This window comes from Siphateles boraxobius, unplaced genomic scaffold (assembly GCF_051911475.1).
Source record: "Siphateles boraxobius isolate OS27281-9 unplaced genomic scaffold, OSU_SipBor_1 327, whole genome shotgun sequence".
NCBI classification, from domain to species: Eukaryota; Metazoa; Chordata; class Actinopteri; order Cypriniformes; family Leuciscidae; genus Siphateles; species Siphateles boraxobius.
The window spans coordinates 27,745-55,670 of NW_027508950.1; the positions used below are offsets into that span (position 1 = coordinate 27,745).

The 27,926-nt window shown below is 38.3% G+C and overlaps 23 non-coding genes across 23 annotated transcripts; 5 read left to right on the forward strand and 18 right to left on the reverse strand.

Annotated features, from left to right (window-relative positions):
- Window positions 1–2,073: 2,073 nt before the first annotated feature.
- Window positions 2,074–2,145, forward strand: trnae-cuc (transfer RNA glutamic acid (anticodon CUC)). The gene has a single exon. It is a non-coding gene; the product is annotated as a tRNA-Glu (tRNA).
- Window positions 2,146–2,260: 115 nt separating this feature from the next.
- trnay-gua (transfer RNA tyrosine (anticodon GUA)) lies at window positions 2,261–2,347 on the reverse strand. Its single transcript is given in 2 exon segments — window positions 2,261–2,296; window positions 2,311–2,347. It is a non-coding gene; the product is annotated as a tRNA-Tyr (tRNA).
- A 3,937-nt stretch (window positions 2,348–6,284) lies between these two features.
- Window positions 6,285–6,356, forward strand: trnae-cuc (transfer RNA glutamic acid (anticodon CUC)). The gene has a single exon. It is a non-coding gene; the product is annotated as a tRNA-Glu (tRNA).
- A 212-nt stretch (window positions 6,357–6,568) lies between these two features.
- Window positions 6,569–6,640, reverse strand: trnae-uuc (transfer RNA glutamic acid (anticodon UUC)). Its single transcript has one exon. It is a non-coding gene; the product is annotated as a tRNA-Glu (tRNA).
- Window positions 6,641–7,041: 401 nt separating this feature from the next.
- On the reverse strand, window positions 7,042–7,114 carry trnar-acg (transfer RNA arginine (anticodon ACG)). The gene has a single exon. It is a non-coding gene; the product is annotated as a tRNA-Arg (tRNA).
- A 2,821-nt stretch (window positions 7,115–9,935) lies between these two features.
- trnae-cuc (transfer RNA glutamic acid (anticodon CUC)) lies at window positions 9,936–10,007 on the forward strand. The gene has a single exon. It is a non-coding gene; the product is annotated as a tRNA-Glu (tRNA).
- Window positions 10,008–10,123: 116 nt separating this feature from the next.
- On the reverse strand, window positions 10,124–10,210 carry trnay-gua (transfer RNA tyrosine (anticodon GUA)). Its single transcript is given in 2 exon segments — window positions 10,124–10,159; window positions 10,174–10,210. It is a non-coding gene; the product is annotated as a tRNA-Tyr (tRNA).
- Window positions 10,211–10,314: 104 nt separating this feature from the next.
- Window positions 10,315–10,386, reverse strand: trnae-uuc (transfer RNA glutamic acid (anticodon UUC)). The gene has a single exon. It is a non-coding gene; the product is annotated as a tRNA-Glu (tRNA).
- Window positions 10,387–10,787: 401 nt separating this feature from the next.
- trnar-acg (transfer RNA arginine (anticodon ACG)) lies at window positions 10,788–10,860 on the reverse strand. Its single transcript has one exon. It is a non-coding gene; the product is annotated as a tRNA-Arg (tRNA).
- A 2,477-nt stretch (window positions 10,861–13,337) lies between these two features.
- On the forward strand, window positions 13,338–13,409 carry trnae-cuc (transfer RNA glutamic acid (anticodon CUC)). Its single transcript has one exon. It is a non-coding gene; the product is annotated as a tRNA-Glu (tRNA).
- A 2,552-nt stretch (window positions 13,410–15,961) lies between these two features.
- On the forward strand, window positions 15,962–16,033 carry trnae-cuc (transfer RNA glutamic acid (anticodon CUC)). Its single transcript has one exon. It is a non-coding gene; the product is annotated as a tRNA-Glu (tRNA).
- A 115-nt stretch (window positions 16,034–16,148) lies between these two features.
- Window positions 16,149–16,235, reverse strand: trnay-gua (transfer RNA tyrosine (anticodon GUA)). Its single transcript is given in 2 exon segments — window positions 16,149–16,184; window positions 16,199–16,235. It is a non-coding gene; the product is annotated as a tRNA-Tyr (tRNA).
- Window positions 16,236–16,354: 119 nt separating this feature from the next.
- On the reverse strand, window positions 16,355–16,426 carry trnae-uuc (transfer RNA glutamic acid (anticodon UUC)). The gene has a single exon. It is a non-coding gene; the product is annotated as a tRNA-Glu (tRNA).
- A 376-nt stretch (window positions 16,427–16,802) lies between these two features.
- Window positions 16,803–16,875, reverse strand: trnar-acg (transfer RNA arginine (anticodon ACG)). Its single transcript has one exon. It is a non-coding gene; the product is annotated as a tRNA-Arg (tRNA).
- Window positions 16,876–19,773: 2,898 nt separating this feature from the next.
- On the reverse strand, window positions 19,774–19,860 carry trnay-gua (transfer RNA tyrosine (anticodon GUA)). Its single transcript is given in 2 exon segments — window positions 19,774–19,809; window positions 19,824–19,860. It is a non-coding gene; the product is annotated as a tRNA-Tyr (tRNA).
- A 104-nt stretch (window positions 19,861–19,964) lies between these two features.
- Window positions 19,965–20,036, reverse strand: trnae-uuc (transfer RNA glutamic acid (anticodon UUC)). Its single transcript has one exon. It is a non-coding gene; the product is annotated as a tRNA-Glu (tRNA).
- A 401-nt stretch (window positions 20,037–20,437) lies between these two features.
- Window positions 20,438–20,510, reverse strand: trnar-acg (transfer RNA arginine (anticodon ACG)). The gene has a single exon. It is a non-coding gene; the product is annotated as a tRNA-Arg (tRNA).
- Window positions 20,511–22,462: 1,952 nt separating this feature from the next.
- Window positions 22,463–22,549, reverse strand: trnay-gua (transfer RNA tyrosine (anticodon GUA)). Its single transcript is given in 2 exon segments — window positions 22,463–22,498; window positions 22,513–22,549. It is a non-coding gene; the product is annotated as a tRNA-Tyr (tRNA).
- A 119-nt stretch (window positions 22,550–22,668) lies between these two features.
- Window positions 22,669–22,740, reverse strand: trnae-uuc (transfer RNA glutamic acid (anticodon UUC)). Its single transcript has one exon. It is a non-coding gene; the product is annotated as a tRNA-Glu (tRNA).
- A 376-nt stretch (window positions 22,741–23,116) lies between these two features.
- trnar-acg (transfer RNA arginine (anticodon ACG)) lies at window positions 23,117–23,189 on the reverse strand. Its single transcript has one exon. It is a non-coding gene; the product is annotated as a tRNA-Arg (tRNA).
- Window positions 23,190–26,084: 2,895 nt separating this feature from the next.
- On the reverse strand, window positions 26,085–26,171 carry trnay-gua (transfer RNA tyrosine (anticodon GUA)). The gene is given in 2 exon segments: window positions 26,085–26,120; window positions 26,135–26,171. It is a non-coding gene; the product is annotated as a tRNA-Tyr (tRNA).
- Window positions 26,172–26,275: 104 nt separating this feature from the next.
- trnae-uuc (transfer RNA glutamic acid (anticodon UUC)) lies at window positions 26,276–26,347 on the reverse strand. The gene has a single exon. It is a non-coding gene; the product is annotated as a tRNA-Glu (tRNA).
- Window positions 26,348–26,748: 401 nt separating this feature from the next.
- Window positions 26,749–26,821, reverse strand: trnar-acg (transfer RNA arginine (anticodon ACG)). Its single transcript has one exon. It is a non-coding gene; the product is annotated as a tRNA-Arg (tRNA).
- Window positions 26,822–27,926: the final 1,105 nt, after the last annotated feature.

Here is a 27,926-nt window from a genome sequence, read left to right on the forward strand (position 1 = left end):
ACAGAGAACTGATGAGTTGACTAATAGTGAATAAGATTTATTTTCTTTTGCCCCTGTATTGCCGTCCCAAGTTCGTAAACTACTCCGAAATTTAGACTGTAAGAAATCAGGTGGGTCTGACCAAATTGAACCAATTTTTTAAAAATTGTCAGCAGATATTATTGCCGAACCTATTGCATCGATTTTTAATTTGAGTCTATCCACTAATGTAATTCCACCATCTTGGAAATCGGCTATGGTTATGCCTTTATTAAAAGGAGGCGATCCTTCCGATTTGAATAATTATCGTCCGATTTCTAAATTACCGGTTTTAGCAAAAGTTTTTGAATCTATTATAAATGATCAAATGAAAGAATATCTACTTAGTCATGATATTTACAACGCATTTCAGTCAGGATTTAGAGCGGGCCATAGTACGATAACAGCTACTACATGATTTAATTACTGCTCTCGATAATAGACAACATTGTGCGGCCTTATTTTTTTATTTGACAAAAGCGTTTGACTTAGTGGATCATGTTTTACTGTTACGGAGGCTTAAAAGTGTTGGCCTCGATAATTCGGCTGTGAGTTGGTTTAAAAATTATTTATCGGATAGAACTCAATGTGTTGTTGTAGATAATTACACCTCATCCATGGTAATAGTCAGGAAGGGTGTCCCGCAAGGTTCTTTATTGGCACCACTTCTTTTTTCTATTTTTATTAATGAATTGGGGCAGGGAATACAATCCGCAAAGCTACATTTTTATGCTGACGATACAATTATTTACTCCACTGCATCCTCTGTGTCTCAGGCTATTGAAATTGTTAAGGATTCTTTTTATACTTCTCAGCTTACTTTGTTGAAACTAAAATTAGTTTTAAATGTAAATAAAACGAAGTATATTCTTTTTACACGTAGCCGTTCTATGTCTACTGTTATGCCTATTCTGACTATTGAGGGTTTACATATAGAAAGAGTACCAACTTATAAATATTTAGGAATATGGCTCGATGAGAAGTTAGCCTTTGATGTTCACATTAATTACTTGGTGAAAAGGCTTAAACCAAGACTGGGTTTTCTTTTTCGGGAAAAAAAAATGTTTTTCCTTTATAGCTAGAAAGAGAATAATACAGAGTACTATTTTACCTATTTTAGACTATGGTGATGTTGTTTACATGCATGCGTCTACATATTTATTGAAAAGGCTGGATGGCGTTTATCATGCTGCACTGCGTTTTATAACAAATTCTTGTTCACATACTCATCATTGTTTGCTGCACAACTATTTGGGTTGGTCCTCTTTATATCAAAGAAGGAAATCCCATATGTTAGAATTTATTGTAAAGACATTGATGGGTAGACTTCCAAATTACATTACTAGTCTTCTATGTTTATGTAGAAAGAACTATAGCACTAGATCATCTAATGGGATTAAATTAGTAGTACCTAGGGTACATTCAGAGCATGGTAAATCATCTTTCTCCTACTATGCTCCATGGCTGTGGAATGAATTTCAAGCTACTGTCCCTCCTGAAACAATTCCTCCTTTGAATGTATTAAAAAATTTACTGCAGCATACAATGATTGAATCATGCTGTTGTTTTACTTGATTTATGATGAATGTTGTGCCCTGACTTTCTGGAATGTTTTATATGTGTTTGTGTGTGATTTGTAGTGTGGCCATCTTGGCCAGGACTCCCTGGAGGAAGGGATTTCTTTTAATCTCAATGGGACCTTCCTGGAAAAATAAAGGAAATAAAATAAAATAAATGTTAAATTGGGGTGTTGTTAGGATATTACTACAGAGCCTGTGACAGTTTCTCAGTGGAAGAACTGGGATCCAGGGCCACAGACGTCTGCAAAAAACTGCTTTAAAAACCTTCGAGATGCAGGTTGGCGATCTTATTGTTTTTGTTTTCATGGCAAGTTGTGGTGTTGTTAGGATATTCCTACAGAGTCTGTGACAGTTTGTCAGTTTGCCAGGGTCGGTGACGTCTCCTCTCCTGGAGTAAAATACAAGTATTAGTGGTCTTGCTGCAAAATCGGGTAAAGGCCACAGCCAGGCTTGAGGGCAAGTCGTCAGCAGACTTTCCCTGGTGGTCTAGTGGTTAGGATTCGGCGCTCTCACCGCTGCGGCCCGGGTTCGATTCCCGGTCAGGGAATGAGTTTTTGCCCACCACCGGCGGCCGTGATTGTAAAATGGCGAAATACGAACTCAAGCGCTAACACCCTCGTCGAGAAGCAGGGCCAAGGAAAAGTTTATGTGTGAAAAAGAACTCCTTCGAGCCGGAGTTGAACCAGCGCCCTAAGGATTGCCAACTTGCCACCTACAGTCCTCCGCTCTTCCAGCTGAGCTATCGAAGGCACACTGATTGGGGACAGAACCTCAACATATCAGGTTGCTGAATCTCCGCCACTGGCTAAAACTGCTACAGACATACATGCTGGTTGTTTCGATTAAGTGATGCAAAGACAACCCGATCTTCCCATACCGGGAGTCGAACCCGGGCCGCCTGGGTGAAAACCAGGAATCCTGACCGCTAGACCATATCAGCTGGTTTGATAACAGACAATTCCTTGGTCCTTGATGAACAGAGAACTGATGAGTTGACTAATAGTGAATCAGATTTATTTTCTTTTGCCCCTGTATTGCCGTCCCAAGTTCGTAAACTACTCCGAAATTTAGACTGTAAGAAATCAGGTGAGTCTGACCAAATTGAACCATTTTTTTAAAAATTGTCAGCAGATATTATTGCCGAACCTATTGCATCGATTTTTAATTTGAGTCTATCCACTAATGTAATTCCGCCATCTTGGAAATCGGCTATGGTTATGCCTTTATTAAAAGGAGGCGATCCTTCCGATTTGAATAATTCGATACTACAATACTACATGATTTAATTACTGCTCTCGATAATAGACAACATTGTGCGGCCTTATTTTTTTATTTGACAAAAGCTTTTGACTTAGTGGATCATGTTTTACTGTTACGGAGGCTTAAAAGTGTTGGCCTCGATAATTCGGCTGTGAGTTGGTTTAAAAATTATTTATCGGATAGAACTCAATGTGTTGCTGTAGATAATTACACCTCATCCATGGTAATAGTCAGGAAGGGTGTCCCGCAAGGTTCTTTATTGGCACCACTTCTTTTTTCTATTTTTATTAATGAATTGGGGCAGGGAATAAAATCCGCAAAGCTACATTTTTATGCTGACGATACAATTATTTACTCCACTGCATCCTCTGTGTCTCAGGCTATTGAAATTCTTAAGGATTCTTTTTATACTTTTCAGCTTACTTTGTTGAAACTAAAATTAGTTTTAAATGTAAATAAAACGAAGTATATTCTTTTTACACGTAGCCGTTCTATGTCTACTGTTATGCCTATTCTGACTATTGAGGGTTTACATATAGAAAGAGTACCAACTTATAAATATTTAGGAATATGGCTCGATGAGAAGTTAGCCTTTGATGTTCACATTAATTACTTGGTGAAAAGGCTTAAACCAAGACTGGGTTTTCTTTTTCGGGAAAAAATTTTTTTTTCCTTTATAGCTAGATAGAGAATAATACAGAGTACTATTTTACCTATTTTTGACTATGGTGATGTTGTTTACATGCATGCGTCTACATATTTATTGAAAAGGCTGGATGGCGTTTATCATGCTGCACTGCGTTTTATAACAAATTCTTGTTCACGTACTCATCATTGTTTGCTGCACAACTATTTGGGTTGGTCCTCTTTATATCAAAGAAGGAAATCCCATATGTTAGAATTTATTGTAAAGACATTGATGGGTAGACTTCCAAATTACATTACTAGTCTTCTATGTTTATGTAGAAAGAACTATAGCACTAGATCATCTAATGGGATTAAATTAGTAGTACCTAGGGTACATTCAGAGCATGGTAAATCATCTTTCTCCTACTATGCTCCATGGCTGTGGAATGAATTTCAAGCTACTGTCCCTCCTGAAACAATTCCTCCTTTGAATGTATTAAAAAATTTACTGCAGCATACAATGATTGAATCATGCTGTTGTTTTACTTGATTTATGATGAATGTTGTGCCCTGACTTTCTGCAATGTTTTATATGTGTTTGTGTGTGATTTGTAGTGTGGCCATCTTGGCCAGGACTCCCTGGAGGAAGAGATTTCTTTTAATCTCAATGGGACCTTCCTGGAAAAATAAAGGAAATAAAATAAAATAAATGTTAAGTTGTGGTGTTGTTAGGATATTACTACAGAGCCTGTGACAGTTTCTCAGTGGAAGAACTGGGATCCAGGGCCACAGACGTCTGCAAAAAACTGCTTTAAAAACCTTCGAGATGCAGGCCTCACATGTTGGCGATCTTATTGTTTTTGTTTTCATGGCAAGTTGTGGTGTTGTTAGGATATTCCTACAGAGTCTGTGACAGTTTATTATTTAAACCTGATTAATGATAACATGAATTGTCCTTCTAAATTTTGGAAATTAACGAAATCTTTTATAGGATCAAATACATCCACTAATCTTCCAAAAGTTTTAAAATTGAATCAAAGATTGATTACAGACAAGGCTGATATTGTTAATACGTTTAATAGTAATTTTATTTCAGCTGGTTTGATAACAGACAATTCCTTGGTCCTTGATGAACAGAGAACTGATGAGTTGACTAATAGTGAATCAGATTTATTTTCTTTTGCCCCTGTATTGCCGTCCCAAGTTCGTAAACTACTCCGAAATTTAGACTGTAAGAAATCAGGTGGGTCTGACCAAATTGAACCAATTTTTTAAAAATTGTCAGCAGATATTATTGCCGAACCTATTGCATCGATTTTTAATTTGAGTCTATCCACTAATGTAATTCCGCCATCTTGGAAATCGGCTATGGTTATGCCTTTATTAAAAGGAGGCGATCCTTCCGATTTGAATAATTATCGTCCGATTTCTAAATTACCGGTTATTTATCGGATAGAACTCAATGTGTTGCTGTAGATAATTACACCTCATCCATGGTAATAGTCAGGAAGGGTGTCCCGCAAGGTTCTTTATTGGCACCATTTCTTTTTTCTATTTTTATTAATGAATTGGGGCAGAGAATACAATCCGCAAAGCTACATTTTTATGCTGACGATACAATTATTTACTCCACTGCATCCTCTGTGTCTCAGGCTATTGAAATTCTTAAGGATTCTTTTTATACTTTTCAGCTTACTTTGTTGAAACTAAAATTAGTTTTAAATGTAAATAAAACGAAGTATATTCTTTTTACACGTAGCCGTTCTATGTCTACTGTTATGCCTATTCTGACTATTGAGGGTTTACATATAGAAAGAGTACCAACTTATAAATATGTAGGAATATGGCTCGATGAGAAGTTAGCCTTTGATGTTCACATTAATTACTTGGTGAAAAGGCTTAAACCAAGACTGGGTTTTCTTTTTCGGGAAAAAAAAATTTTTTCCTTTATAGCTAGAAAGAGAATAATACAGAGTACTATTTTACCTATTTTAGACTATGGTGATGTTGTTTACATGCATGCGTCTACATATTTATTGAAAAGGCTGGATGGCGTTTATCATGCTGCACTGCGTTTTATAACAAATTCTTGTTCACGTACTCATCATTGTTTGCTGCACAACTATTTGGGTTGGTCCTCTTTATATCAAAGAAGGAAATCCCATATGTTAGAATTTATTGTAAAGACATTGATGGGTAGACTTCCAAATTACATTACTAGTCTTCTATGTTTATGTAGAAAGAACTATAGCACTAGATCATCTAATGGGATTAAATTAGTAGTACCTAGGGTACATTCAGAGCATGGTAAATCATCTTTCTCCTACTATGCTCCATGGCTGTGGAATGAATTTCAAGCTACTGTCCCTCCTGAAACAATTCCTCCTTTGAATGTATTAAAAAATTTACTGCAGCATACAATGATTGAATCATGCTGTTGTTTTACTTGATTTATGATGAATGTTGTGCCCTGACTTTCTGGAATGTTTTATATGTGTTTGTGTGTGATTTGTAGTGTGGCCATCTTGTCCAGGACTCCCTGGAGGAAGGGATTTCTTTTAATCTCAATGGGACCTTCCTGGAAAAATAAAGGAAATAAAATAAAATAAATGTTAAGTTGTGGTGTTGTTAGGATATTACTACAGAGCCTGTGACAGTTTCTCGGTGGAAGAACTGGGATCCAGGGCCACAGACGTCTGCAAAAAACTGCTTTAAAAACCTTCGAGATGCAGGTTGGCGATCTTATTGTTTTTGTTTTCATGGCAAGTTGTGGTGTTGTTGCAAGCCGTCAGCAGACTTTCCCTGGTGGTCTAGTGGTTAGGATTCGGCGCTCTCACCGCCACGGCCAGGGTTCGATTCCCGGTCAGGGAATGAGTTTTTGCCCACCACCGGCGGCCGTGATTGTAAAATGGCGAACTACGAACTCAAGCGCTGACACCCTCGTCGAGAAGCAGGGCCAAGGAAAAGTTTATGTGTGAAAAAGAACTCCTTCGAGCCGGAGTTGAACCAGCGACCTAAGGTTTGCCAACTTGCAACTTTACATGCTGGTTGTTTCGATTAAGTGATGCAAAGACAACCCGATCTTCCCATACCGGGAGTCGAACCCGGACCGCCTGGGTGAAAACCAGGAATCCTGACCGCTAGACCATATGGGATCTTCCTTCTGCCTGGAGCAGACCCTTTTACTTTTAGTGTGTGACCGTCCCCTTTAAGAACATGGGAATGATCCGAAGGGATTGTTTACTGAATTCAATTTCATCAGGCTCAACAGAGGGAGCTCTCATTTGCCTCATGAGGGGCTCAGTTTCCTCCCATTCTTGCGATGGTATAATAGACAGTACAAACTGGTCGTAAAGCAATGTCCTTGTGACAGTACTCATGCAATGCATTTTAAAAGACGCATAGTATTGTATGGTAACCGTTATCCTACTGACAAAGCAGCCTATTGTTGGACTGTCAATTTTTAATATTTCTCAACCAATCCAATAATAATAATAACAAAAACTATGGGTTAATAAAACGGCTAAGGGCTGACAGCATAGTAAACGAGGCAGAGCGAGCCAGCCAGGAGTCGAACCTAGAATCTTCTGATCCGTAGTCAGACGCGTTATCCATTGCACCACTGGCCCCCTGATCAGGTGTCCGTGAGCTTACACGGCACCTGTTGGTTTTCGACTGGGCAGAGGCCTGTGATGACATCTACTTTTTCTCATGCTATTAACAGACCTGGACCCAACATCAGGAAGGGGTCAGATGAGGGGCCTGCTACAAAAACCTTCAAGATGGAGGCCTCACATGTTGGGGATCTCAATTCTCAATTCAAATCTTAAACGTCAATTTAAAAATTTTAATGCACAGGCTTTTTTGCATGATCTATATAATAGTGATTTACAGTTGGTTTCAATTATACCTGATGTGGTTGATGCTTTGGATTATTTCAAATCTATCTTTCTAGAAATTTGTGATAAACATGCTCCTTTACGTAGATTTCGGGTGAGAGGTAGAAATAATATTTGGTTCAATCAATCCGTCTCTAATCTTATTAAGCAAAGAAACGTGGCTTGGTCTAAAGCAAAGAAAACAAATGGTGAGGAGGACTGGTCTCAATATAGATTATTACGAAATAAGTGTACAAAATTAATATAAAGTTCGAAGAGTCAGTATTATTTAAACCTGATTAATGATAACATGAATTGTCCTTCTAAATTTTGGAAATTAACGAAATCTTTTATAGGATCAAATACATCCACTAATCTTCCAAAAGTTTTAAAATTGAATCAAAGATTGATTACAGACAAGGCTGATATTGTTAATACGTTTAATAGTAATTTTATTTCAGCTGGTTTGATAACAGACAATTCCTTGGTCCTTGATGAACAGAGAACTGATGAGTTGACTAATAATGAATCAGATTTATTTTCTTTTGCCCCTGTATTGCCGTCCCAAGTTCGTAAACTACTCCGAAATTTAGACTGTAAGAAATCAGGTGGGTCTGACCAAATTGAACCAATTTTTTTAAAAATTGTCAGCAGATATTATTGCCGAACCTATTGCATCGATTTTTAATTTGAGTCTATCCACTAATGTAATTCCACCATCTTGGAAATCGGCTATGGTTATGCCTTTATTAAAAGGAGGCGATCCTTCCGATTTGAATAATTATCGTCCGATTTCTAAATTACCGGTTTTAGCAAAAGTTTTTGAATCTATTATAAATGATCAAATGAAAGAATATCTACTTAGTCATGATATTTACAACGCATTTCAGTCAGGATTTAGAGCGGGCCATAGTACGATAACAGCTACTACATGATTTAATTACTGCTCTCGATAATAGACAACATTGTGCGGCCTTATTTTTTTATTTGACAAAAGCGTTTGACTCAGTGGATCATGTTTTACTGTTACGGAGGCTTAAAAGTGTTGGCCTCGATAATTCGGCTGTGAGTTGGTTTAAAAATTATTTATCGGATAGAACTCAATGTGTTGCTGTAGATAATTACACCTCATCCATGGTAATAGTCAGGAAGGGTGTCCCGCAAGGTTCTTTATTGGCACCATTTCTTTTTTCTATTTTTATTAATGAATTGGGGCAGAGAATACAATCCGCAAAGCTACATTTTTATGCTGACGATACAATTATTTACTCCACTGCATCCTCTGTGTCTCAGGCTATTGAAATTCTTAAGGATTCTTTTTATACTTTTCAGCTTACTTTGTTGAAACTAAAATTAGTTTTAAATGTAAATAAAACGAAGTATATTCTTTTTACACGTAGCCGTTCTATGTCTACTGTTATGCCTATTCTGACTATTGAGGGTTTACATATAGAAAGAGTACCAACTTATAAATATTTAGGAATATGGCTCGATGAGAAGTTAGCCTTTGATGTTCACATTAATTACTTGGTGAAAAGGCTTAAACCAAGACTGGGTTTTCTTTTTCGGGAAAAAAAAATGTTTTTCCTTTATAGCTAGAAAGAGAATAATACAGAGTACTATTTTACCTATTTTAGACTATGGGGATGTTGTTTACATGCATGCGTCTACATATTTATTGAAAAGGCTGGATGGTGTTTATCATGCTGCACTGCGTTTTATAACAAATTCTTGTTCACGTACTCATCATTGTTTGCTGCACAACTATTTGGGTTGGTCCTCTTTATATCAAAGAAGGAAATCCCATATGTTAGAATTTATTGTAAAGACATTGATGGGTAGACTTCCAAATTACATTACTAGTCTTCTATGTTTATGTAGAAAGAACTATAGCACTAGATCATCTAATGGGATTAAATTAGTAGTACCTAGGGTACATTCAGAGCATGGTAAATCATCTTTCTCCTACTATGCTCCATGGCTGATGAATGAATTTCAAGCTACTGTCCCTCCTGAAACAATTCCTCCTTTGAATGTATTAAAAAATTTACTGCAGCATACAATGATTGAATCATGCTGTTGTTTTACTTGATTTATGATGAATGTTGTGCCCTGACTTTCTGGAATGTTTTATATGTGTTTGTGTGTGATTTGTAGTGTGGCCATCTTGTCCAGGACTCCCTGGAGGAAGGGATTTCTTTTAATCTCAATGGGACCTTCCTGGAAAAATAAAGGAAATAAAATAAAATAAATGTTAAGTTGTGGTGTTGTTAGGATATTACTACAGAGCCTGTGACAGTTTCTCGGTGGAAGAACTGGGATCCAGGGCCACAGACGTCTGCAAAAAACTGCTTTAAAAACCTTCGAGATGCAGGTTGGCGATCTTATTGTTTTTGTTTTCATGGCAAGTTGTGGTGTTGTTAGGATATTCCTACAGAGTCTGTGACAGTTTGTCAGTTTGCCAGGGTCGGTGATGTCTCCTCTCCTGGAGTAAAATACAAGTATTAGTGGTCTTGCTGCACAATCGGGTAAAGGCCACAGTCAGGCTTGAGGGCAAGTCGTCAACAGACTTTCCCTGGTGGTCTAGTGGTTAGGATTCGGCGCTCTCACCGCCGCGGCCCGGGTTCGATTCCCGGTCAGGGAATGAGTTTTTGCCCACCACCGGCGGCCGTGATTGTAAAATGGCGAACTACGAACTCTATGCGCTGACACCCTCGTCGAGAAGCAGGGCCAAGGAAAAGTTTATGTGTGAAAAAGAACTCCTTCGAGCCGGAGTTGAACCAGCGACCTAAGGATTGCCAACTTGCCACCTACAGTCCTCCGCTCTTCCAGCTGAGCTATCGAAGGCACACTGATTGGAGACAGAACCTCAACATATCAGGTTGCTGAATCTCCGCCACTGGCTAAAACTGCTGGTTGTTTCGATTAAGTGATGCAAAGCCAACCCGATCTTCCCATACCGGGAGTCGAACCCGGGCCGCCTGGGTGAAAACCAGGAATCCTGACCGCTAGACCATATGGGATCTTCCTTCTGCCTGGAGCAGACCCTTTTAATTTTAGTGTGTGACCGACCCCTTTAAGAACATGGGAATGATCCGAAGGGATTGTTTACTGAATTCAATTTCATCAGGCTCAACAGAGGGAGCTCTCATTTGCCTCACGAGTGGTTCAGTTTCCTCCCATTTTTGCGATGGTATAATAGACACTACAAACTGGTCGTAAAGCAAGGTCCTTGTGACAGTACTCATGCAATGCATTTTAAAAGACACATAGTATTGTATGGTAACCGTTATCCTACTGACAAAGCAGCCTATTGTTGGACTGTCAATTTTTAATATTTCTCAACCAATCCAATAATAATAATAACAAAAACTATGGGATAAGAAAACGGCTAAGGGCTGACAGCATAGTATAAGAGGCAGAGCGAGCCAGCCAGGAGTCGAACCTATAATCTTCTGATCCGTAGTCAGACGCGTTATCCATTGCGCCACTGGCCCACTGATCAGGTGTAAGTGAGCTTACACGGCACGTGTTGGTGTTCGACTGGGCAGAGGCCTGTGATGACATCTACTTTTTCTCATGCTATTAACAGACCTGGACCCAACATCAGGAAGGGGTCAGATGAGGGGCCTGCTACAAAAACCTTCAAGATGGAGGCCTCACATGTTGGGGATCTCAATTCTCAATTCAAATCTTAAACGTCAATTTAAAAATTTTAATGTACAGGCTTTTTTGCATGATGTATATAATAGGGATTTACAGTTGGTTTCAATTATACCTGATGTGGTTGATGCTTGGGATTATTTCAAATCTATCTTTCTAGAAATTTGTGATAAACATGCTCCTTTACGTAGATTTCGGGTGAGAGGTAGAAATAATATTTGGTTCAATCAATCCGTCTCTAATCTTATTAAGCAAAGAAACGTGGCTTGGTCTAAAGCAAAGAAAACAAATGGTGAGGAGGACTGGTCTCAATATAGATTATTACAAAATAAGTGTACAAAATTAATATAAAGTTCGAAGAGTCAGTATTATTTAAACCTGATTAATGATAACATGAATTGTCCTTCTAAATTTTGGAAATTAACGAAATCTTTTATAGGATCAAATACATCCACTAATCTTCCAAAAGTTTTAAAATTGAATCAAAGATTGATTACAGACAAGGCTGATATTGTTAATACGTTTAATAGTAATTTTATTTCAGCTGGTTTGATAACAGACAATTCCTTGGTCCTTGATGAACAGAGAACTGATGAGTTGACTAATAGTGAATCAGATTTATTTTCTTTTGCCCCTGTATTGCCGTCCCAAGTTCGTAAACTACAAAGCTACAATTTAATTACTGCTCTCGATAATAGACAACATTGTGCGGCCTTATTTTTTTATTTGACAAAAGCGTTTGACTTAGTGGATCATGTTTTACTGTTACGGAGGCTTAAAAGTGTTGGCCTCGATAATTCGGCTGTGAGTTGGTTTAAAAATTATTTATCGGATAGAACTCAATGTGTTGCTGTAGATAATTACACCTCATCCATGGTAATAGTCAGGAAGGGTGTCCCGCAAGGTTCTTTATTGGCACCACTTCTTTTTTCAATTTTTATTAATGAATTGGGGCAGGGAATACAATCCGCAAAGCTACATTTTTATGCTGACGATACAATTATTTACTCCACTGCATCCTCTGTGTCTCAGGCTATTGAAATTCTTAAGGATTCTTTTTATACTTTTCAGCTTACTTTGTTGAAACTAAAATTAGTTTTAAATGTAAATAAAACGAAGTATATTCTTTTTACACGTAGCCGTTCTATGTCTACTGTTATGCCTATTCTGACTATTGAGGGTTTACATATAGAAAGAGTACCAACTTATAAATATTTAGGAATATGGCTCGATGAGAAGTTAGCCTTTGATGTTCACATTAATTACTTGGTGAAAAGGCTTAAACCAACACTGGGTTTTCTTTTTCGGGGAAAAAAAATGTTTTTCCTTTATAGCTAGAAAGAGAATAATACAGAGTACTATTTTACCTATTTTAGACTATGGGGATGTTGTTTACATGCATGCGTCTACATATTTATTGAAAAGGCTGGATGGCGTTTATCATGCTGCACTGCGTTTTATAACAAATTCTTGTTCACGTACTCATCATTGTTTGCTGCACAACTATTTGGGTTGGTCCTCTTTATATCAAAGAAGGAAATCCCATATGTTAGAATTTATTGTAAAGACATTGATGGGTAGACTTCCAAATTACATTACTAGTCTTCTATGTTTATGTAGAAAGAACTATAGCACTAGATCATCTAATGGGATTAAATTAGTAGTACCTAGGGTACATTCAGAGCATGGTAAATCATCTTTCTCCTACTATGCTCCATGGCTGTGGAATGAATTTCAAGCTACTGTCCCTCCTGAAACAATTCCTCCTTTGAATGTATTAAAAAATTTACTGCAGCATACAATGATTGAATCATGCTGTTGTTTTACTTGATTTATGATGAATGTTGTGCCCTGACTTTCTGGAATGTTTTATATGTGTTTGTGTGTGATTTGTAGTGTGGCCATCTTGTCCAGGACTCCCTGGAGGAAGGGATTTCTTTTAATCTCAATGGGACCTTCCTGGAAAAATAAAGGAAATAAAATAAAATAAATGTTAAGTTGTGGTGTTGTTAGGATATTACTACAGAGCCTGTGACAGTTTCTCGGTGGAAGAACTGGGATCCAGGGCCACAGACGTCTGCAAAAAACTGCTTTAAAAACCTTCGAGATGCAGGTTGGCGATCTTATTGTTTTTGTTTTCATGGCAAGTTGTGGTGTTGTTAGGATATTCCTACAGAGTCTGTGACAGTTTGTCAGTTTGCCAGGGTCGGTGATGTCTCCTCTCCTGGAGTAAAATACAAGTATTAGTGGTCTTGCTGCAAAATCGGGTAAAGGCTACAGCCAGGCTTGAGGGCAAGTCGTCAGCAGACTTTCCCTGGTGGTCTAGTGGTTAGGATTCGGCGGTCTCACCGCCGCGGCCCGGGTTCGATTCCCGGTCAGGGAATGAGTTTTTTCCCACCACCGGCGGCCGTGATTGTAAAATGGCGAACTACGAACTCAAGCGCTGATGCCCTCGTCGAGAAGCAGGGCCAAGGAAAAGTTTATGTGTGAAAAAGAACTCCTTCAAGCGGGAGTTGAACCAGCGACCTAAGGATTGCCTCATGCTATTAACAGACCTGGACCCAACATCAGGAAGGGGTCAGATGAGGGGCCTGCTACAAAAACCTTCAAGATGGAGGCCTCACATGTTGGGGATCTCAATTCTCAATTCAAATCTTAAACGTCAATTTAAAAATTTTAATGTACAGGCTTTTTTGCATGATGTATATAATAGGGATTTACAGTTGGTTTCAATTATACCTGATGTGGTTGATGCTTGGGATTATTTCAAATCTATCTTTCTAGAAATTTGTGATAAACATGCTCCTTTACGTAGATTTCGGGTGAGAGGTAGAAATAATATTTGGTTCAATCAATCCGTCTCTAATCTTATTAAGCAAAGAAACGTGGCTTGGTCTAAAGCAAAGAAAACAAATGGTGAGGAGGACTGGTCTCAATATAGATTATTACAAAATAAGTGTACAAAATTAATATAAAGTTCGAAGAGTCAGTATTATTTAAACCTGATTAATGATAACATGAATTGTCCTTCTAAATTTTGGAAATTAACGAAATCTTTTATAGGATCAAATACATCCACTAATCTTCCAAAAGTTTTAAAATTGAATCAAAGATTGATTACAGACAAGGCTGATATTGTTAATACGTTTAATAGTAATTTTATTTCAGCTGGTTTGATAACAGACAATTCCTTGGTCCTTGATGAACAGAGAACTGATGAGTTGACTAATAGTGAATCAGATTTATTTTCTTTTGCCCCTGTATTGCCGTCCCAAGTTCGTAAACTACAAAGCTACAATTTAATTACTGCTCTCGATAATAGACAACATTGTGCGGCCTTATTTTTTTATTTGACAAAAGCGTTTGACTTAGTGGATCATGTTTTACTGTTACGGAGGCTTAAAAGTGTTGGCCTCGATAATTCGGCTGTGAGTTGGTTTAAAAATTATTTATCGGATAGAACTCAATGTGTTGCTGTAGATAATTACACCTCATCCATGGTAATAGTCAGGAAGGGTGTCCCGCAAGGTTCTTTATTGGCACCACTTCTTTTTTCAATTTTTATTAATGAATTGGGGCAGGGAATACAATCCGCAAAGCTACATTTTTATGCTGACGATACAATTATTTACTCCACTGCATCCTCTGTGTCTCAGGCTATTGAAATTCTTAAGGATTCTTTTTATACTTTTCAGCTTACTTTGTTGAAACTAAAATTAGTTTTAAATGTAAATAAAACGAAGTATATTCTTTTTACACGTAGCCGTTCTATGTCTACTGTTATGCCTATTCTGACTATTGAGGGTTTACATATAGAAAGAGTACCAACTTATAAATATTTAGGAATATGGCTCGATGAGAAGTTAGCCTTTGATGTTCACATTAATTACTTGGTGAAAAGGCTTAAACCAACACTGGGTTTTCTTTTTCGGGGAAAAAAAATGTTTTTCCTTTATAGCTAGAAAGAGAATAATACAGAGTACTATTTTACCTATTTTAGACTATGGGGATGTTGTTTACATGCATGCGTCTACATATTTATTGAAAAGGCTGGATGGCGTTTATCATGCTGCACTGCGTTTTATAACAAATTCTTGTTCACGTACTCATCATTGTTTGCTGCACAACTATTTGGGTTGGTCCTCTTTATATCAAAGAAGGAAATCCCATATGTTAGAATTTATTGTAAAGACATTGATGGGTAGACTTCCAAATTACATTACTAGTCTTCTATGTTTATGTAGAAAGAACTATAGCACTAGATCATCTAATGGGATTAAATTAGTAGTACCTAGGGTACATTCAGAGCATGGTAAATCATCTTTCTCCTACTATGCTCCATGGCTGTGGAATGAATTTCAAGCTACTGTCCCTCCTGAAACAATTCCTCCTTTGAATGTATTAAAAAATTTACTGCAGCATACAATGATTGAATCATGCTGTTGTTTTACTTGATTTATGATGAATGTTGTGCCCTGACTTTCTGGAATGTTTTATATGTGTTTGTGTGTGATTTGTAGTGTGGCCATCTTGTCCAGGACTCCCTGGAGGAAGGGATTTCTTTTAATCTCAATGGGACCTTCCTGGAAAAATAAAGGAAATAAAATAAAATAAATGTTAAGTTGTGGTGTTGTTAGGATATTACTACAGAGCCTGTGACAGTTTCTCGGTGGAAGAACTGGGATCCAGGGCCACAGACGTCTGCAAAAAACTGCTTTAAAAACCTTCGAGATGCAGGTTGGCGATCTTATTGTTTTTGTTTTCATGGCAAGTTGTGGTGTTGTTAGGATATTCCTACAGAGTCTGTGACAGTTTGTCAGTTTGCCAGGGTCGGTGATGTCTCCTCTCCTGGAGTAAAATACAAGTATTAGTGGTCTTGCTGCAAAATCGGGTAAAGGCTACAGCCAGGCTTGAGGGCAAGTCGTCAGCAGACTTTCCCTGGTGGTCTAGTGGTTAGGATTCGGCGGTCTCACCGCCGCGGCCCGGGTTCGATTCCCGGTCAGGGAATGAGTTTTTTCCCACCACCGGCGGCCGTGATTGTAAAATGGCGAACTACGAACTCAAGCGCTGATGCCCTCGTCGAGAAGCAGGGCCAAGGAAAAGTTTATGTGTGAAAAAGAACTCCTTCAAGCGGGAGTTGAACCAGCGACCTAAGGATTGCCAACTTGCCAACTACAGTCCTCCGCTCTTCCAGCTGAGCTATCGAAGGCACACTGATTGGGGACAGAACCTCAAAATGTCAGGTTGCTGAATCTCCGCCACTGGCTAAAACTGCTACAGACATACATGCTGGTTGTTTCGATTAAGTGATGCAAATACAACCCGATCTTCCCATACCGGGAGTCGAACCCGGGCCGCCTGGGTGAAAACCAGGAATCCTGACCGCTAGACCATATGGGATCTTCCTTCATATGGGATGACCGACCCCTTTAAGAACATGGGAATGATCCGAAGGGATTGTTTACTGAATTCAATTTCATCAGGCTCAACAGAGGGAGCTCTCATTTGCCTCACGAGGGGTTCAGTTTCCTCCCATTCTTGCGATGGTATAATAAACACTACAAACTGGTCGTAAAGCAAGGTCCTTGTGACAGTACTCATGCAATGCATTTTAAAAGACGCATAGTATTGTATGGTAACCGTTATCCTACTGACAAAGCAGCCTATTGTTGGACTGTCAATTTTTAATATTTCTCAACCAATCCATAATAATAATAACAAAAACTATGGGATAAGAAAACGGCTAAGGGCTGACAGCATAGTATAAGAGGCAGAGCGAGCCAGCCAGGAGTCGAACCTATAATCTTCTGATCCGTAGTCAGACGCGTTATCCATTGCGCCACTGGCCCACTGATCAGGTGTCCGTGAGCTTACACGGCACGTGTTGGTGTTCGACTGGGCAGAGGCCTGTGATGACATCTACTTTTTCTCATGCTATTAACAGACCTGGACCCAACATCAGGAAGGGGTCAGATGAGGGGCCTGCTACAAAAACCTTCAAGATGGAGGCCTCACATTTGGGGATCTCAATTCTCAATTCAAATCTTAAACGTCAATTTAAAAATTTTAATGTACAGGCTTTTTTGCATGATGTATATAATAGGGATTTACAGTTGGTTTCAATTATACCTGATGTGGTTGATGCTTGGGATTATTTCAAATCTATCTTTCTAGAAATTTGTGATAAACATGCTCCTTTACGTAGATTTCGGGTGAGAGGTAGAAATAATATTTGGTTCAATCAATCCGTCTCTAATCTTATTAAGCAAAGAAACGTGGCTTGGTCTAAAGCAAAGAAAACAAATGGTGAGGAGGACTGGTCTCAATATAGATTATTACGAAATAAGTGTACAAAATTAATATAAAGTTCGAAGAGTCAGAATTATTTAAACCTGATTAATGATAACATGAATTGTCCTTCTAAATTTTGGAAATTAACGAAATCTTTTATAGGATCAAATACATCCACTAATCTTCCAAAAGTTTTAAAATTGAATCAAAGATTGATTACAGACAAGGCTGATATTGTTAATACGTTTAATAGTAATTTTATTTCAGCTGGTTTGATAACAGACAATTCCTTGGTCCTTGATGAACAGAGAACTGATGAGTTGACTAATAGTGAATCAGATTTATTTTCTTTTGCCCCTGTATTGCCGTCCCAAGTTCGTAAACTACTCCGAAATTTAGACTGTAAGAAATCAGGTGGGTCTGACCAAATTGAACCAATTTTTTAAAAATTGTCAGCAGATATTATTGCTGAACCTATTGCATCGATTTTTAATTTGAGTCTATCCACTAATGTAATTCCACCATCTTGGAAATCGGCTATGGTTATGCCTTTATTAAAAGGAGGCGATCCTTCCGATTTGAATAATTATCGTCCGATTTCTAAATTACCGGTTTTAGCAAAAGTTTTTGAATCTATTATAAATGATCAAATGAAAGAATATCTACTTAGTCATGATATTTACAACGCATTTCAGTCAAGATTTAGAGCGGGCCATAGTACGATAACAGCTACTACATGATTTAATTACTGCTCTCGATAATAGACAACATTGTGCAGCCTTATTTTTTTTTTTGACAAAAGCGTTTGACTTAGTGGATCATGTTTTACTGTTACGGAGGCTTAAAAGGGTTGGCCTCGATAATTCGGCTGTGAGTTGGTTTAAAAATTATTTATCGGATAGAACTCAATGTGTTGCTGTAGATAATTACACCTCATCCATGGTAATAGTCAGGAAGGGTGTCCCGCAAGGTTCTTTATTGGCACCATTTCTTTTTTCTATTTTTATTAATGAATTGGGGCAGAGAATACAATCCGCAAAGCTACATTTTTATGCTGACGATACAATTATTTACTCCACTGCATCCTCTGTGTCTCAGGCTATTGAAATTCTTTAGGATTCTTTTTATACTTTTCAGCTTACTTTGTTGAAACTAAAATTAGTTTTAAATGTAAATAAAACGAAGTATATTCTTTTTACACGTAGCCGTTCTATGTCTACTGTTATGCCTATTCTGACTATTGAGGGTTTACATATAGAAAGAGTACCAACTTATAAATATGTAGGATTATGGCTCGATGAGAAGTTAGCCTTTGATGTTCACATTAATTACTTGGTGAAAAGGCTTAAACCAAGACTGGGTTTTCTTTTTCGGGAAAAAAAATGTTTTTCCTTTATAGCTAGAAAGAGAATAATACAGAGTACTATTTTACCTATTTTTGACTATGGTGATGTTGTTTACATGCATGCGTCTACATATTTATTGAAAAGGCTGGATGGCGTTTATCATGCTGCACTGCGTTTTATAACAAATTCTTGTTCACGTACTCATCATTGTTTGCTGCACAACTATTTGGGTTGGTCCTCTTTATATCAAAGAAGGAAATCCCATATGTTAGAATTTATTGTAAAGACATTGATGGGTAGACTTCCAAATTACATTACTAGTCTTCTATGTTTATGTAGAAAGAACTATAGCACTAGATCATCTAATGGGATTAAATTAGTAGTACCTAGGGTACATTCAGAGCATGGTAAATCATCTTTCTCCTACTATGCTCCATGGCTGTGGAATGAATTTCAAGCTACTGTCCCTCCTGAAACAATTCCTCCTTTGAATGTATTAAAAAATTTACTGCAGCATACAATGATTGAATCATGCTGTTGTTTTACTTGATTTATGATGAATGTTGTGCCCTGACTTTCTGGAATGTTTTATATGTGTTTGTGTGTGATTTGTAGTGTGGCCATCTTGGCCAGGACTCCCTGGAGGAAGGGATTTCTTTTAATCTCAATGGGACCTTCCTGGAAAAATAAAGGAAATAAAATAAAATAAATGTTAAGTTGTGGTGTTGTTAGGACATTACTACAGAGCCTGTGACAGTTTCTCGGTGGAAGAACTGGGATCCAGGGCCACAGACGTCTGCAAAAAACTGCTTTAAAAACCTTCGAGATGCAGGTTGGCGATCTTATTGTTTTTGTTTTCATGGCAAGTTGTGGTGTTGTTAGGATATTCCTACAGAGTCTGTGACAGTTTGTCAGTTTGCCAGGGTCGGTGATGTCTCCTCTCCTGGAGTAAAATACAAGTATTAGTGGTCTTGCTGCAAAATCGGGTAAAGGAATGAGTTTTTGCCCACCACCGGCGGCCGTGATTGTAAAATGGCGAACTACGAACTCAAGCGCTGACACCCTCGTCGAGAAGCAGGGCCAAGGAAAAGTTTATGTGTGAAAAAGAACTCCTTCGAGCCGGAGTTGAACCAGCGACCTAAGGATTGCCAACTTGCCACCTACAGTCCTCCGCTCTTCCAGCTGAGCTATCGAAGGCACACTGATTGGAGACAGAACCTCAACATATCAGGTTGCTGAATCTCCGCCACTGGCTAAAACTGCTGGTTGTTTCGATTAAGTGATGCAAAGACAACCCGATCTTCCCATACCGGGAGTCGAACCCGGGCCGCCTGGGTGAAAACCAGGAATCCTGACCGCTAGACCATATGGGATCTTCCTTCTGCCTGGAGCAGACCCTTTTAATTTTAGTGTGTGACCGACCCCTTTAAGAACATGGGAATGATCCGAAGGGATTGTTTACTGAATTCAATTTCATCAGGCTCAACAGAGGGAGCTCTCATTTGCCTCACGAGTGGTTCAGTTTCCTCCCATTCTTGCGATGGTATAATAGACACTACAAACTGGTCGTAAAGCAAGGTCCTTGTGACAGTACTCATGCAATGCATTTTAAAAGACACATAGTATTGTATGGTAACCGTTATCCTACTGACAAAGCAGCCTATTGTTGGACTGTCAATTTTTAATATTTCTCAACCAATCCAATAATAATAATAACAAAAACTATGGGATAAGAAAACGGCTAAGGGCTGACAGCATAGTATAAGAGGCAGAGCGAGCCAGCCAGGAGTCGAACCTAGAATCTTCTGATCCGTAGTCAGACGCGTTATCCATTGCGCCACTGGCCCACTGATCAGGTGTCCGTGAGCTTACACGGCACGTGTTGGTGTTCGACTGGGCAGAGACCTGTGATGACATCTACTTTTTCTCATGCTATTAACAGACCTGGACCCAACATCAGGAAGGGGTCAGATGAGGGGCCTGCTACAAAAACCTTCAAGATGGAGGCCTCACATGTTGGGGATCTCAATTCTCAATTCAAATCTTAAACGTCAATTTAAAAATTTTAATGTACAGGCTTTTTTGCATGATGTATATAATAGGGATTTACAGTTGGTTTCAATTATACCTGATGTGGTTGATGCTTGGGATTATTTCAAATCTATCTTTCTAGAAATTTGTGATAAACATGCTCCTTTACGTAGATTTCGGGTGAGAGGTAGAAATAATATTTGGTTCAATCAATCCGTCTCTAATCTTATTAAGCAAAGAAACGTGGCTTGGTCTAAAGCAAAGAAAACAAATGGTGAGGAGGACTGGTCTCAATATAGATTATTACAAAATAAGTGTACAAAATTAATATAAAGTTCGAAGAGTCAGTATTATTTAAACCTGATTAATGATAACATGAATTGTCATTGTTTGCTGCACAACTATTTGGGTTGGTCCTCTTTATATCAAAGAAGGAAATCCCATATGTTAGAATTTATTGTAAAGACATTGATGGGTAGACTTCCAAATTACATTACTAGTCTTCTATGTTTATGTAGAAAGAACTATAGCACTAGATCATCTAATGGGATTAAATTAGTAGTACCTAGGGTACATTCTGAGCATGGTAAATCATCTTTCTCCTACTATGCTCCATGGCTGTGGAATGAATTTCAAGCTACTGTCCCTCCTGAAACAATTCCTCCTTTGAATGTATTAAAAAATTTACTGCAGCATACAATGATTGAATCATGCTGTTGTTTTACTTGATTTATGATGAATGTTGTGCCCTGACTTTCTGGAATGTTTTATATGTGTTTGTGTGTGATTTGTAGTGTGGCCATCTTGGCCAGGACTCCCTGGAGGAAGGGATTTCTTTTAATCTCAATGGGACCTTCCTGGAAAAATAAAGGAAATAAAATAAAATAAATGTTAAGTTGTGGTGTTGTTAGGATATTACTACAGAGCCTGTGACAGTTTCTCGGTGGAAGAACTGGGATCCAGGGCCACAGACGTCTGCAAAAAACTGCTTTAAAAACCTTCGAGATGCAGGCCTCACATGTTGGCGATCTTATTGTTTTTGTTTTCATGGCAAGTTGTGGTGTTGTTAGGATATTCCTACAGAGTCTGTGACAGTTTATTATTTAAACCTGATTAATGATAACATGAATTGTCCTTCTAAATTTTGGAAATTAACGAAATCTTTTATAGGATCAAATACATCCACTAATCTTCCAAAAGTTTTAAAATTGAATCAAAGATTGATTACAGACAAGGCTGATATTGTTAATACATTTAATAGTAATTTTATTTCAGCTGGTTTGATAACAGACAATTCCTTGGTCCTTGATGAACAGAGAACTGATGAGTTGACTAATAGTGAATCAGATTTATTTTCTTTTGCCCCTGTATTGCCGTCCCAAGTTCGTAAACTACTCCGAAATTTAGACTGTAAGAAATCAGGTGGGTCTGACCAAATTGAACCAATTTTTTAAAAATTGTCAGCAGATATTATTGCCGAGCCTATTGCATCGATTTTTAATTTGAGTCTATCCACTAATGTAATTCCGCCATCTTGGAAATCGGCTATGGTTATGCCTTTATTAAAAGGAGGCGATCCTTCCGATTTGAATAATTATCGTCCGATTTCTAAATTACCGGTTATTTATCTTTTTTTTTTATTTAGTTATTTATTTAGTTTTTGCCCACCACCGGCGGCCGTGATTGTAAAATGGCGAACTACTAACTCAAGCGCTGACGCCCTCGTCGAGAAGCAGGGCCAAGGAAAAGTTTATGTGTGAAAAAGAACTCCTTCGAGCCGGAGTTGAACCAGCGACCTAAGGATTGCCAACTTGCCACCTACAGTCCTCCGCTCTTCCAGCTGAGCTATCGAAGGCACACTGATTGGGGACAGAACCTCAACATATCAGGTGGCTGAATCTCCGCCACTGGCTAAAACTGCTACAGACATACATGCTGGTTGTTTCGATTAAGTGATGCAAAGACAACCCGATCTTCCCATACCGGGAGTCGAACCCGGGCCGCCTGGGTGAAAACCAGGAATCCTGACCGCTAGACCATATGGGATCTTCCTTCATATGGGATGACCGACCCCTTTAAGAACATGGGAATGATCCGAAGGGATTGTTTACTGAATTCAATTTCATCAGGCTCAACAGAGGGAGCTCTCATTTGCCTCACGAGGGGTTCAGTTTCCTCCCATTCTTGCGATGGTATAATAGACACTACAAACTGGTCGTAAAGCAAGGTCCTTGTGACAGTACTCATGCAATGCATTTTAAAAGACGCATAGTATTGTATGGTAACCGTTATCCTACTGACAAAGCAGCCTATTGTTGGACTGTCAATTTTTAATATTTCTCAACCAATCCATAATAATAATAACAAAAACTATGGGATAAGAAAACGGCTAAGGGCTGACAGCATAGTATAAGAGGCAGAGCGAGCCAGCCAGGAGTCGAACCTATAATCTTCTGATCCGTAGTCAGACGCGTTATCCATTGCGCCACTGGCCCACTGATCAGGTGTCCGTGAGCTTACACGGCACGTGTTGGTGTTCGACTGGGCAGAGGCCTGTGATGACATCTACTTTTTCTCATGCTATTAACAGACCTGGACCCAACATCAGGAAGGGGTCAGATGAGGGGCCTGCTACAAAAACCTTCAAGATGGAGGCCTCACATTTGGGGATCTCAATTCTCAATTCAAATCTTAAACGTCAATTTAAACATTTTAATGTACAGGCTTTTTTGCATGATGTATATAATAGGGATTTACAGTTGGTTTCAATTATACCTGATGTGGTTGATGCTTGGGATTATTTCAAATCTATCTTTCTAGAAATTTGTGATAAACATGCTCCTTTACGTAGATTTCGGGTGAGAGGTAGAAATAATATTTGGTTCAATCAATCCGTCTCTAATCTTATTAAGCAAAGAAACGTGGCTTGGTCTAAAGCAAAGAAAACAAATGGTGAGGAGGACTGGTCTCAATATAGATTATTACGAAATAAGTGTACAAAATTAATATAAAGTTCGAAGAGTCAGTATTATTTAAACCTGATTAATGATAACATGAATTGTCCTTCTAAATTTTGGAAATTAACGAAATCTTTTATAGGATCAAATACATCCACTAATCTTCCAAAAGTTTTAAAATTGAATCAAAGATTGATTACAGACAAGGCTGATATTGTTAATACGTTTAATAGTAATTTTATTTCAGCTGGTTTGATAACAGACAATTCCTTGGTCCTTGATGAACAGAGAACTGATGAGTTGACTAATAGTGAATCAGATTTATTTTCTTTTGCCCCTGTATTGCCGTCCCAAGTTCGTAAACTACTCCGAAATTTAGACTGTAAGAAATCAGGTGGGTCTGACCAAATTGAACCAATTTTTTAAAAATTGTCAGCAGATATTATTGCTGAACCTATTGCATCGATTTTTAATTTGAGTCTATCCACTAATGTAATTCCACCATCTTGGAAATCGGCTATGGTTATGCCTTTATTAAAAGGAGGCGATCCTTCCGATTTGAATAATTATCGTCCGATTTCTAAATTACCGGTTTTAGCAAAAGTTTTTGAATCTATTATAAATGATCAAATGAAAGAATATCTACTTAGTCATGATATTTACAACGCATTTCAGTCAAGATTTAGAGCGGGCCATAGTACGATAACAGCTACTACATGATTTAATTACTGCTCTCGATAATAGACAACATTGTGCGGCCTTATTTTTTTATTTGACAAAAGCGTTTGACCTAGTGGATCATGTTTTACTGTTACGGAGGCTTAAAAGGGTTGGCCTCGATAATTCGGCTGTGAGTTGGTTTAAAAATTATTTATCGGATAGAACTCAATGTGTTGCTGTAGATAATTACACCTCATCCATGGTAATAGTCAGGAAGGGTGTCCCGCAAGGTTTATTGGCACCATTTCTTTTTTCTATTTTTATTAATGAATTGGGGCAGAGAATACAATCCGCAAAGCTACATTTTTATGCTGACGATACAATTATTTACTCCACTGCATCCTCTGTGTCTCAGGCTATTGAAATTCTTAAGGATTCTTTTTATACTTTTCAGCTTACTTTGTTGAAACTAAAATTAGTTTTAAATGTAAATAAAACGAAGTATATTCTTTTTACACGTAGCCGTTCTATGTCTACTGTTATGCCTATTCTGACTATTGAGGGTTTACATATAGAAAGAGTACCAACTTATAAATATGTAGGATTATGGCTCGATGAGAAGTTAGCCTTTGATGTTCACATTAATTACTTGGTGAAAAGGCTTAAACCAAGACTGGGTTTTCTTTTTCGGGAAAAAAAATGTTTTTCCTTTATAGCTAGAAAGAGAATAATACAGAGTAGTATTTTACCTATTTTAGACTATGGTGATGTTGTTTACATGCATGCGTCTACATATTAATTGAAAAGGCTGGATGGCGTTTATCATGCTGCACTGCGTTTTATAACAAATTCTTGTTCACGTACTCATCATTGTTTGCTGCACAACTATTTGGGTTGGTCCTCTTTATATCAAAGAAGGAAATCCCATATGTTAGAATTTATTGTAAAGACATTGATGGGTAGACTTCCAAATTACATTACTAGTCTTCTATGTTTATGTAGAAAGAACTATAGCACTAGATCATCTAATGGGATTAAATTAGTAGTACCTAGGGTACATTCCGAGCATGGTAAATCATCTTTCTCCTACTATGCTCCATGGCTGTGGAATGAATTTCAAGCTACTGTCCCTCCTGAAACAATTCCTCCTTTGAATGTATTAAAAAATTTACTGCAGCATACAATGATTGAATCATGCTGTTGTTTTACTTGATTTATGATGAATGTTGTGCCCTGACTTTCTGGAATGTTTTATATGTGTTTGTGTGTGATTTGTAGTGTGGCCATCTTGGCCAGGACTCCCTGGAGGAAGGGATTTCTTTTAATCTCAATGGGACCTTCCTGGAAAAATAAAGGAAATAAAATAAAATAAATGTTAAGTTGTGGTGTTGTTAGGACATTACTACAGAGCCTGTGACAGTTTCTCGGTGGAAGAACTGGGATCCAGGGCCACAGACGTCTGCAAAAAACTGCTTTAAAAACCTTCGAGATGCAGGTTGGCGATCTTATTGTTTTTGTTTTCATGGCAAGTTGTGGTGTTGTTAGGATATTCCTACAGAGTCTGTGACAGTTTGTCAGTTTGCCAGGGTCGGTGATGTCTCCTCTCCTGGAGTAAAATACAAGTATTAGTGGTCTTGCTGCAAAATCGGGTAAAGGAATGAGTTTTTGCCCACCACCGGCGGCCGTGATTGTAAAATGGCGAACTACGAACTCAAGCGCTGACACCCTCGTCGAGAAGCAGGGCCAAGGAAAAGTTTATGTGTGAAAAAGAACTCCTTCGAGCCGGAGTTGAACCAGCGACCTAAGGATTGCCAACTTGCCACCTACAGTCCTCCGCTCTTCCAGCTGAGCTATCGAAGGCACACTGATTGGAGACAGAACCTCAACATATCAGGTTGCTGAATCTCCGCCACTGGCTAAAACTGCTGGTTGTTTCGATTAAGTGATGCAAAGACAACCCGATCTTCCCATACCGGGAGTCGAACCCGGGCCGCCTGGGTGAAAACCAGGAATCCTGACCGCTAGACCATATGGGATCTTCCTTCTGCCTGGAGCAGACCCTTTTAATTTTAGTGTGTGACCGACCCCTTTAAGAACATGGGAATGATCCGAAGGGATTGTTTACTGAATTCAATTTCATCAGGCTCAACAGAGGGAGCTCTCATTTGCCTCACGAGTGGTTCAGTTTCCTCCCATTCTTGCGATGGTATAATAGACACTACAAACTGGTCGTAAAGCAAGGTCCTTGTGACAGTACTCATGCAATGCATTTTAAAAGACACATAGTATTGTATGGTAACCGTTATCCTACTGACAAAGCAGCCTATTGTTGGACTGTCAATTTTTAATATTTCTCAACCAATCCAATAATAATAATAACAAAAACTATGGGATAAGAAAACGGCTAAGGGCTGACAGCATAGTATAAGAGGCAGAGCGAGCCAGCCAGGAGTCGAACCTATAATCTTCTGATCCGTAGTCAGACGCGTTATCCATTGCGCCACTGGCCCACTGATCAGGTGTCCGTGAGCTTACACGGCACGTGTTGGTGTTCGACTGGGCAGAGACCTGTGATGACATCTACTTTTTCTCATGCTATTAACAGACCTGGACCCAACATCAGGAAGGGGTCAGATGAGGGGCCTGCTACAAAAACCTTCAAGATGGAGGCCTCACATGTTGGGGATCTCAATTCTCAATTCAAATCTTAAACGTCAATTTAAAAATTTTAATGTACAGGCTTTTTTGCATGATGTATATAATAGGGATTTACAGTTGGTTTCAATTATACCTGATGTGGTTGATGCTTGGGATTATTTCAAATCTATCTTTCTAGAAATTTGTGATAAACATGCTCCTTTACGTAGATTTCGGGTGAGAGGTAGAAATAATATTTGGTTCAATCAATCCGTCTCTAATCTTATTAAGCAAAGAAACGTGGCTTGGTCTAAAGCAAAGAAAACAAATGGTGAGGAGGACTGGTCTCAATATAGATTATTACAAAATAAGTGTACAAAATTAATATAAAGTTCGAAGAGTCAGTATTATTTAAACCTGATTAATGATAACATGAATTGTCATTGTTTGCTGCACAACTATTTGGGTTGGTCCTCTTTATATCAAAGAAGGAAATCCCATATGTTAGAATTTATTGTAAAGACATTGATGGGTAGACTTCCAAATTACATTACTAGTCTTCTATGTTTATGTAGAAAGAACTATAGCACTAGATCATCTAATGGGATTAAATTAGTAGTACCTAGGGTACATTCTGAGCATGGTAAATCATCTTTCTCCTACTATGCTCCATGGCTGTGGAATGAATTTCAAGCTACTGTCCCTCCTGAAACAATTCCTCCTTTGAATGTATTAAAAAATTTACTGCAGCATACAATGATTGAATCATGCTGTTGTTTTACTTGATTTATGATGAATGTTGTGCCCTGACTTTCTGGAATGTTTTATATGTGTTTGTGTGTGATTTGTAGTGTGGCCATCTTGGCCAGGACTCCCTGGAGGAAGGGATTTCTTTTAATCTCAATGGGACCTTCCTGGAAAAATAAAGGAAATAAAATAAAATAAATGTTAAGTTGTGGTGTTGTTAGGATATTACTA